The sequence below is a fragment of the Diceros bicornis genome, chromosome 10 (assembly GCF_020826845.1).
Source record: "Diceros bicornis minor isolate mBicDic1 chromosome 10, mDicBic1.mat.cur, whole genome shotgun sequence".
In the NCBI taxonomy this organism is placed as follows: Eukaryota; Metazoa; Chordata; class Mammalia; order Perissodactyla; family Rhinocerotidae; genus Diceros; species Diceros bicornis.
Window position 1 is genome coordinate 48,523,126 of NC_080749.1, and position 10,195 is coordinate 48,533,320.

Consider the following 10,195-nt stretch of genomic DNA (forward strand, 5'->3'; position numbering starts at 1 on the left):
CTCACTTTCAATATTTCTTATGCCTCTGGTCATCTCTGTTTTGTTTCTCTCTTTCCTTTATTTTCTCCCAAGAGAAATCCTGTGCTCTAGCCAAAGCAAATCCCACTAGCCCCTCTTCTTCTCCAGCTTTCCCTTTGTTCATTATTAGGATAAGTATGGGGCTCTTTGTTTAGGAGATAATCCTTAGAGAAACAAGTAAGGACTGGAAAATAATAATGATTAACATCTACTGGGGGCTTCTTAATGTGTCAGGCACTGGTTTCAGCGCTTTACATGGATTGGCTTATTTAAACTTCAAAAAACCGTTAGGTAAGGACTAAAACAATTCTCATTTTATTGAGGAAAAATATGAGGCACAAAGGAGTTAGTAATTTGTCAAAATCAGAAGGATGATAAATGGTTGAGCCCCTGTCTGAACCTAGAAAGTCTGAGTCCACTGTCTATGATCTTCCTCACTAAGCAGTACGCCACTGTCTCCCTAAAGCAACAAAATAATTCTCAGTGGTGGTGAGCCTTGAAAAGCCTGTGAAAATACACGCATTTATATTTTTTTGTGCTTGTCACTGCCCCCACTGTACCCAGCGTCTAGCACAAACTCTAGAAGATGGCCAAGAAAATATCAGTACAATGAACTAATGAATGAAAGAATTGATTAATCAATGAATCACTCCATCAAGTAATATCATTTAAGGGGTTGAAGCAGCAAAGTGATCACTAAGCAGCATGCATTAAGAACAATAATCTGTAGGATGGCCTGTAGGGGCAGCCTTGAAAAAACCCTTGTAACTAGACACTTATAATAATTTACGTATGAAGTGCTGGGGCTTGGACTAGAATATTCAAGAAACTGGTCAGATACCTTTTACAAAATTCCTTAAATGTGAAATTCTGTCTCTATTTTTCCTCCAACTTCCATTTACATATCTGTGGAAGGACAGATAAGGCAGATAATGGGAAAGGGAAGGCAATGTACATCTATAAATTGTTTAAATATCTCACGATCCAGATTAAAAAATTACTCTCCAAAAAAGGCCGACTTCTGCCTTCACAGAACTTATTTCCCATTTAATATCTCATAGGAATTACGTTAACCTCTTTCATTATAGTTTTAGTGATAAGGAAGGAACTTAAACTCTTTCCAAAAGGATCTTTCTCTTTTTTTCTTTTCTATTACTTTCTTTCTTTTTCCTAGACCACATTAAATTTAGACTCATTTCTGAATGCTACTGTAGTAGATAGAATAACATCCTCCCCTCCCTCCTGCTAAAGATGTCCTTATCCCAACTCTCAGAACCTGTCAATATGTTACCTTACCCAGCAAATGGGACTTTGCAGATCTGATTAAGTTAGGGATCTTGTGACAAGGAGACTATCTTGGATTATCTGACTGGATCCAATGTAATCACACAGGTCCTTATAAGATGGATTCAGGGACGTCAGAGTCAGAGAGAGTTTTGAAGATGGAGAAAGGAGAATGCAGGAGGCATCTAGAAGCTGGAAAAGGAAAGAAAACAGATTCTTTTCTCGAGCCTCCAGAAAGAATGCAGCCCCTCTGAGACCTCAATTTTAGGACTTTTGACCTCCATACTATAAGATAATGAATTTGTGTTGTTTTAAGCCACTATATTTGTGGTAGTTTGCTACAACAGCAGTAGGAATCTAATACTCCTATGTTACGCCCATAACTTTAATTTTGTTTTAAGGTTGGCAAAGGAGCAAAGAACTAGTATTGATTCACCTCAAAGGGTCAATTGTTTTGCTATTGCTGAGGACAGAAACAATTAAAGCAATTCTTGGAACATTCTAAAGTTAAAGAAATCCAGTTTTATTTTGTTTTATTTTCAGAGATGCTTTAAGTGGCTTCAACATACCTTAGTTTTTCCAAACTGGATTACCCCTGGAGGAGTAAGAGATTGATAGTGGGAGAAGAGAAAAGAGGCAATGTTGATGTAAATACATGTACACATTGATTTACATAGGTTCTTAATTTATAAAGTACCATTTTTTTTTATTCCATTGTCTAAGATTATCGGAAGAAACAAACAACAGCTCCTGAGATTTAATGATATATCCAAGCATATATCAGTTTGATATACAAACTTTACTACATAAAGGCATTCTGAAATTATATTGTTCAAAACAAATTTTTCTAGCAAATTAGAAGCAAATGCTTACATTTTCCTTTGTGTTAGTTACTCCCCTTTATCCATATTCTAAACTATAATTTACAGTTCAAATTGTATGTTTTCCACTACAGTATAGTCTTTCATTAATCTACTGATAATCTAAAACTTAATTTCTCCTTTGTATCCAATTATAGATTTTTATCTTTTCCCACGTGTGGTACATCTAATCCATCTAGGTGCTGGTCAGAACTTTTCCAAGGCTGATTGAATATATGTTTAACTAATAGTGGAAAGACTTCATATCTTAGTATAATCTTATAGTCAGATACAACAGACTGGGAAAAAACCCCTGTGATCTTTATATATTATTACTGATGTTATGTAGATAAACCAGGAATAGTTCCAAAGTATGGTGCTAGTTAAATGATGTGTGATTAGCAAGTTTTAGTCTTCAAAGTAATTTAAGAAAAAAACCTTCTACCTGCCAGACATCCCTCTCACCTCTGTTACACTTACTCAGGGAGAATTCTCACAACCCAAAGTTTTGCTTTCCCAGTAGCTGCAGAGTGCAAACTGACAGGCTGTGATCTCACTAGATGATGCCAAGAGAATCTGTTATTTCTGCCTGATTGCGTGAAAGCATAGTTTTGATGAGTGTCCCGAGTCTAGGTTTAGGCAAGACCTCTAAAATCTAGAATCTAAAAGAAAGAGCCATTTAAAATGTTGCAAACAAATGAGTTTTTTTTCTCCTCATTTCAGTAACTTATTGGCCTGTCACCATTTTTTCAGTTAAAGAATATATCTCTGTGCCTGAATTAAATTCTTCCTACATAAGGATGAACACTAGAACTCCAAGAAAACAGAATTGGTAACTCCTTTCTTTTATGTACTTGTTCTCACATCAGTCATCACTTTGTTGTTGAACTTCATCACGTCAGTTTATTTAAGTGCTGACTACCACTTACCTTTGTAATTAATTCCATAGTTTTTTGCAATTTCACATTGTCGCATTAGGTTCGGTTCCAGCTTGTTTCATGATCAGACTGTAATTTGTTAGTCTTCCATTAACTTCATTATAGGCAATCATCTAAGAAGTTCTCTTAAAGAGTTGTCAAACGCAGGGAAACTCAGCAGATTTTAGAATTACTCTGCCTTTGGGTATACTCTAGGCAGATGATAACATTCCAGAAACAATCTGGACTTGCTCTCAAGTAGCCCCAGGCATGTATTGTCATTTTTATGGTTCGTATAGTCAGGAGGTTTGAGTGACCCTAATTAATCACTCTTTCCATCTTTGGGAACTTAACCAATCGAAGTCAGACAAAGAGTCAGTAAGTATTAAAATAGGCTCAGAATTTTTACTAGTAACGCTGGATTGAAGAGTATAGCAGGCTCTTTCCACCTTTATTTTGAGCCTAGAAGTTGAGACCCTCCAGTCTCTGACCTGTCCGTCACGTTGCAGGTAGACAAGCGGGCCTGAAAGAAGCCCTACTTTTTCAGCTTATTCCATGGAATGTACAAGAGCAAGTAGACGCTGTGCCTGGACACAGTTCTCTCCAAAAGGACAGGACAGAGCTGGGTCCAGGCTGCCTACATTGTAATCCTTGGGTCCTCACCTCATGATTATGTAATTCAGGGAATGATAGACTGTTGATCAGAATGCTCACTTGTACCGTGGGGAGAGCTCAATACTGGAGCAAGGTGGGAAAGGAGGATGGGATGAAGTGTTCCTTCCTGGGAAATGGAGTGGAAGTGCCTTTATAGCAAAATGGACATGGAGAAACAGCTCCCTGCATGCAGGAAAAATACTCTCATGTTCCGGGTATGTGACACACTGACTTCCAAGTATTTCTATGGAGCTGTTTAGAACTTGGACTCAGCAGACATGACTTTAAATCCTAAACTGCCATCTTTCAATTAGAACATTGGATAAATATTTTAAGTGTCTAAACCCCAGCTTCTTCATCTGGAAAAGGACAATGATATCAGTACCTACTTCACAGGGTTGATGTGGATATTAAATAAGAAATTACAAGTAAAACGCTATATAAGGTGCCAGACCTATAAAAAGGCCCCACCAAAATGATAGTTATAATAGTAATTATAATTAGTATTATTTTATTATCATTATTATTATTCTCAATATCTTCTTTGTGAATATCTTTGTTTTGAACTGGACTTGCTTATATATTCACATGTAGATCAACAGTGCCTATTCACTTAATGAAATCAGTATTTAACTCTAACCCGTGGTCAGCAAACATAGCCCATAGGCCAAATTCATCTTCAAATTTCTCTTTTTTTTTTTATTAACAAATTCGTATTGGAACACAGCCACACGTACTCATTTACATACTGTTTATGTCTGTGTTTGAGCAACAAGGGCAGAGTTGAGTGGTTGGGGCAGACACCAGACACCATCCAGCTCACAGGGCCTAGGATCATTACTTTGTGGCCCTATACAGAGAAAGTTTTGCAATTACTCCTAACCTCTGCAGGAATACGTGAAACATCGAAATGGGCCCGACTTGGGAGGTAAGAAACACTTAACGGCAATTCTAAGTTAGACGGAGTATCGATACACTTTGAAAAAGGTAGTGGTTAAAAACGTTAAATTGCTTCTGATTTGGGTTTATGAGGCAGTCAGACTTTGAAAACTTTGCAGGAATGACTGAAATAATATTGTGTTTGGTCCCTCCAACCAGACACAAATAGGTATGCTTTTGTTTTATACTATTGTTTCTTAATAAAATGTTTTTAAGCAAATTAGTCTTCTTCATCTTTACTAATTCTCTTTCCTCATTTGAGATTGTCATGCATTTTCTAATAGCTTAAGGTAAATACTAACTCTTTTATTTTTCATCTTCTTTATTAATAACGAAGTATTGTGAGGGTACAATTTTTTCTCAATCTTGTTTTTACTTGTATCCTCTAGGTTCTGTTATAATGTATTCTGCTTTTCATTGTTTTTGGTTTATAATTTTATTTTTCTGTTTCCTTTGATTCAAGAGTTGAGTGGCTTCTTAATTCCCAAATAATTATGATACATTTTAAATTCCTTTTTCTAGTTTTATGATATTATGACAATGTGATATATAAACACATTACTTCTTGGATTTAAGATATTCGTTTTAGCTAAGCGCATGATTAATTTTTCTAAGTGTTCCATAGATGCACAATAAAGATTATTCTCTATCTGGTGAATTTAAGCCCCCGTCTTCATGTATAGCCATAGTTATGTAATCAAATATACTGATTGCATTATTCATAGCTTCTATGTCTTTGCTTGTTTTTGTCTACTATTTCACTCCAATTCCAAAATGGGTGTATTTAAATCTTCCACTTGCCTAAAAGAAATAAACAAAAGCAGAATATGACCTCATTTATGCAAATGTAAAATTATCCTTAGATGTGTGTGAACTTTCTCATTCCCAAGTGTTACTGCCACCCTGACTTCCATCACCATCCTATTCTTATTTCCACTAGATCAGAGTTTATATCATCTCAAACCTTTCTATTTTTAAAGCTGATATATGAATGAGTACTTCTATTGATTGGCCCTGTAAATGTTTGGCAAATTCCTTAGATCTAAGAATGGTTTCTCTTGCATGGCTGTTTTTTAGGGCAGTGACTAAGAAAAACATAGCAATATCCTTTTTACTGTACCTATCAGTGTCCAGCCTTACACTAGCTTCCTAATCTGAGTCTTGCCCATGACAATTTTTATTTCCAAGATGCAATCCCACCATAGGACACGAGGTGGGGCTAAAATCTCTCTTAATGCTTCCCATAAGGCACACTGATCTGGGTTTTCTTCAAATCACCTTTGATGTAGGTTATTTTTTACTGTGCCATCTTCTTGATCCTCATATACAAACTACAATCCAGAGTGCTTTTTTTCTTTTTTGCACAGTAGTCTTTAACATTTCTTTAAAAAATTAGAAAAGAGACAGAAATGCACCACATTTCTGTGTGTTAACTGCATTATAGAGTCTGTTCTATATAAACCAAAAGATAAAAGAAAAAAAGCTGTGTGGCTATAGAGAAAACAATCTTGAAATGCAAAGGAAGGAAAATTTTCATAAGTCATGGAAAGCACTAGCTTAATAGCTTGCTTCTCTATGTTTCTCAGAAGAGAGAATATAAACCAGAACAACTGTTTTGTTTAGATTGGTTGTAAAACAAGGCAAAAAAAGAAATACGACACTTCGAAATCTATCACATAAAACCAAACATGAAAGAAATGAAACTTTTAAATTAAATTTAAGTATCTAGATATATAGAAAGTCCAAGTGTTTTGACAAGTACATCAGGTTTTATGTTGGTGAGGTTGGTTATTTTCTTTTTAAGCTGGTTGTTTACAGTTGACTAATCCAATTGTTCTCTGAGGGAAGAAATTTAGGAGGTACAATTGCAATAGTTGTAAAAGACACTCTACTAGGCCCTATTATTGTAATCTAGTAACTCATATCTTTTTTTTTTTTGGATGAGGAAGATTGCCCCTAAGCTAACATCTGTGCCAATCTTCCTCTATTTTGTATGTGGGACGCTGCCACAGCACAACTTGATGAGCAGTGTGTAGGTCCGTGCCTGGGATCTTAACTGGTGAAGCCCAGGCTGCTGAAGTGGAGCAGGAGAACTTAACCACTATGCCACTGGGCCAGCCCCCATAACTCATATCTTTTGAATTGAAATTTTGATAGGTTTAGATGCTTGGTGTAAAATGATTTTTGAAAGATGAGCAGTGGGTGTGGCCTGATTAATAAAAATATTAGTAAGCAAAATTAGGAAGTGACTGAAGACATACTCCAGGTATAATTGACTTAAGTGTCTAAGACTTGAGGACAAAGCCCTCATTCACCTAGAATATCCACTCCAGAAATACGGAGTCTGTATCCAGTGAGCTGAGATTAAAGTCTTGGGCATATTACTGCTCACCTACCTTTATACGGCTACTGGTAGAACTGAGTTTTCATATCAGAAATCATAGAATTATCTTTACAAAATATTAAATTTTACAAATTCATCTGCAATCCACTTATTCTCCCCATTATTGCTCCTTCCAAGAGTCTTGACACTCTCCTTTGGTGGTCTCAGGAGTCTTTTCAACATAATTATTTCTCAAGAAAAGGAAATTTTGCTTTGATCATTAAGAGGCATACATGATTCTGCCATATTTACTAAATGGCTCTTGAAGTATTTTGTTGCTGGATGAAGGTAGAAGATATGTATATTGGTTTGAGGGGAGTTATCTTCAGAAATCTTTTTGTAAACCACTCTTGTTGAGAACGTCTCCTTTTTGGGATCTATTCAGGTTTTCAAGAAACTATTCAAAAACTTTTACATAAGGGGCTAGACAAATCTTCTTATAGTCTCTGATTCTATATTTGATATCAGATTCAGTTTTGTTCTCCTCTTTTTTCCCTTCTTTAGCAGAAATGGTATCTAATTCGTGGTAGATGGGACTTATGGTTGGAACAGTAAATGGATCAAACTGATCTACTTTCTGTAAATCAATAGGGACAATAATGCAACCTGTTTTAGGATGAACACTGAAAGGACTTTTCAGTAAATGACTGATTCTTTTGCTAACATGACTATCCAGCCATGGAAAACAGTATTGGGGTATGATCTTCCACTCAAGCCAGGAGCCACATTTGTCATTTTTGATGTTATTCTGACATCTGCTGGCTACCCTCTTCAAATGCTGCCGGTGCTGAAGTGGACTGTGATGCTTTTGGAATCTTGGTGAAGTTTTTGGAAGCAACCATGAACTGTTTTAGGAACAAGGGCTAAAATCTTATCCCACCTTTCTTTATTTTCAAGAATATCTTGATCAACCAAGGCATATTCTTCAAAGTATTTTTTTTATTATGTTTATAGATTTCCTGACAAAAGGGTGAATTTTTCACTGACGTGAACTTTCTTTTTGACATGTTGACCACCCTTTACAGGACTCAAATATTCAACTATCCCAGAGCGTACCGGGAACAATTTTCTTACTGATTCATCACAGGCTCAACAATGAACACCTCTCCTTCCAGAATATACCCAGAGACGATGCTTAAATCCAAAGTTCTCTTTCAACGCTTGGTGGACGATGCCTATGGACATCTTCATGGAGGTCTAGCACTTAGAACATATGCCTGCAGAACTACAACATCTCCTCACATCGTCATAGTCTGTCGTGTCAACGTCAAACACCAGTTCTCTTTCCTGAGCTTGGAAAGCTCCCAGCTTCACTGTATTGTGTTGATTGAGTCTCTGGGAATATACTGCGCCTATATCCATCTTGTATGGATTCATTTTCTGCATCTCCTTTTCCAGATCACTCTGGTTGTTGAAGGATTGGTAGCAAATGTAAATATCATCTTTCAATGTGAATGACAATTCCCGGTGTTGAAAGTAATACCCTATCACTCCGTCATAGTTGAGCCAGCGATAGTACTGGGCATGGGGAAAGAGCCTCTGGTAATAAAGCTTAAGCAACTTGGACAGCTCACGCCTTCAAACTTCTCTGTAGAGCACGGAACTCAACCCAGGCTGGATTACCACAAGAATTGGCCGGAACAGCAGAGCTGGAGCCTCGGCCACCGCGCAGGCGCTTCGTGGCCGTGGCACATTGTCTGCAGGAGCCGACGGGAATTGTAGTTCCCACTTCGGGGGTTGGCCTGGTGGCCGGAGGTGCTCCCCTGCTCCCTTACTAGGTCCATTGCTCAGGTGGACAGGAGGCCGCGCCCATTCCAGGAAAAAGATCTGCGGAAAGATGAGCCCTTGAGCATGTTGAGAATCAACAGCCAGATGAAGAGGTGTGTAGGGCAAGGTGTGTGGGAAGGGGCGTGGAGCTTCCATGCCCTCTCCAGGCGCCGCCACTCTTCCCGAATCGCCACGTGTTCACCAACCCGGAAGCTCCCGGTATGATTTTTAATACACTGCAAGTTGTTTGCTGCAAAAACCTGTGTATCCCTGAGTAAGAGAAGGAGGTAGAAACAGGGAGGGAAGGATCAGGCTTATTTGCCCTCATTGCTTAGGTATAACTGCTACCAGAAGTCTGAGTTCCACAGAGTAGGAATTAGCTTTACATGGAGTTCAGAGTTTAATACTTATTAGTCTCCAAATCTCTATGGCCAAAAAGGTTTGGAAATATTCGAAAACAAGATATGATTTCTCTCTGGGTAAAAGGCCATTTGATTCTTTCAGAACTAGTAATCTAAATTTCAAAACAGTGAGTAAAAGATACCAGTCAATTGGTACTTGAAACTCCCATTCATTGCCTATGTAGCACAACGCAAAAGTTAGCATGTCTCACATTTTTTGGAGAGGATCTAGTTTAAGTATATTTTTCCCTATCCTAAGACCATAAGTATATTCTCCTATATTTTCTTTTAAAATTTAAGGTTTGTTTTTTCATAAATAGTTCTTTATTAGTCTGAAATGAATTTTTTTTAGTCTAGTGAAAAAAGAACTTGCTGGGGAAGAAGGCCATGGAAGGGTTTGGGGACTGAAGGAAGATAGAATATATTAAAGTATCTATCCTGTCTTTCAAGAAGATAGAGATACTGGTAAATTAGAAAAAAAAAAAAGAAATGAAGGGAGAGGTAGTAACCAGAAAAAAAGTGAAGAATGTATGAATATAAAACCATCAAAGGAAATGTACCTGTCAAGTGCAGGGCAGGAAAGGAAAAATGAAAAACAAAAGTTGTTATAAATAAAGAAATACAGAGAAGCTTGAAAAAATACTTGTATTAATCAGCTCTGGTTGTCATAACAAATTACCAATAAACAACAGGGATTTATTTCTCACAATTCTGGAGGCTGGGAAGTCCAAGATCAAGATGTGGTTTCTGAGGAAGGGCTCTCTTTCTGGCTTGCAGAAGACTGCCTTCTCACTGTGTGCTCACGTGGTGGAGAGAGAGGAAGCAAGCTCTCTGGTGTCTCTTCTTATAAAGGCACTAATCCCATAATGAGGGTCATACTTTCATGACTTCATTGAAGTCTAATTTATCTCCCAAAGGTTCCGTTTCCAGTTGCCATCACATTGGGGGTTCAATATATGAATTCTGGGAGGA

At 37.4% G+C, this 10,195-nt stretch overlaps 1 pseudogene; it reads right to left on the reverse strand.

Annotated features, from left to right (window-relative positions):
* Positions 1 to 7,380: 7,380 nt before the first annotated feature.
* Positions 7,381 to 8,978, reverse strand: LOC131410443 (DNA primase small subunit-like; annotated as a pseudogene).
* Positions 8,979 to 10,195: the final 1,217 nt, after the last annotated feature.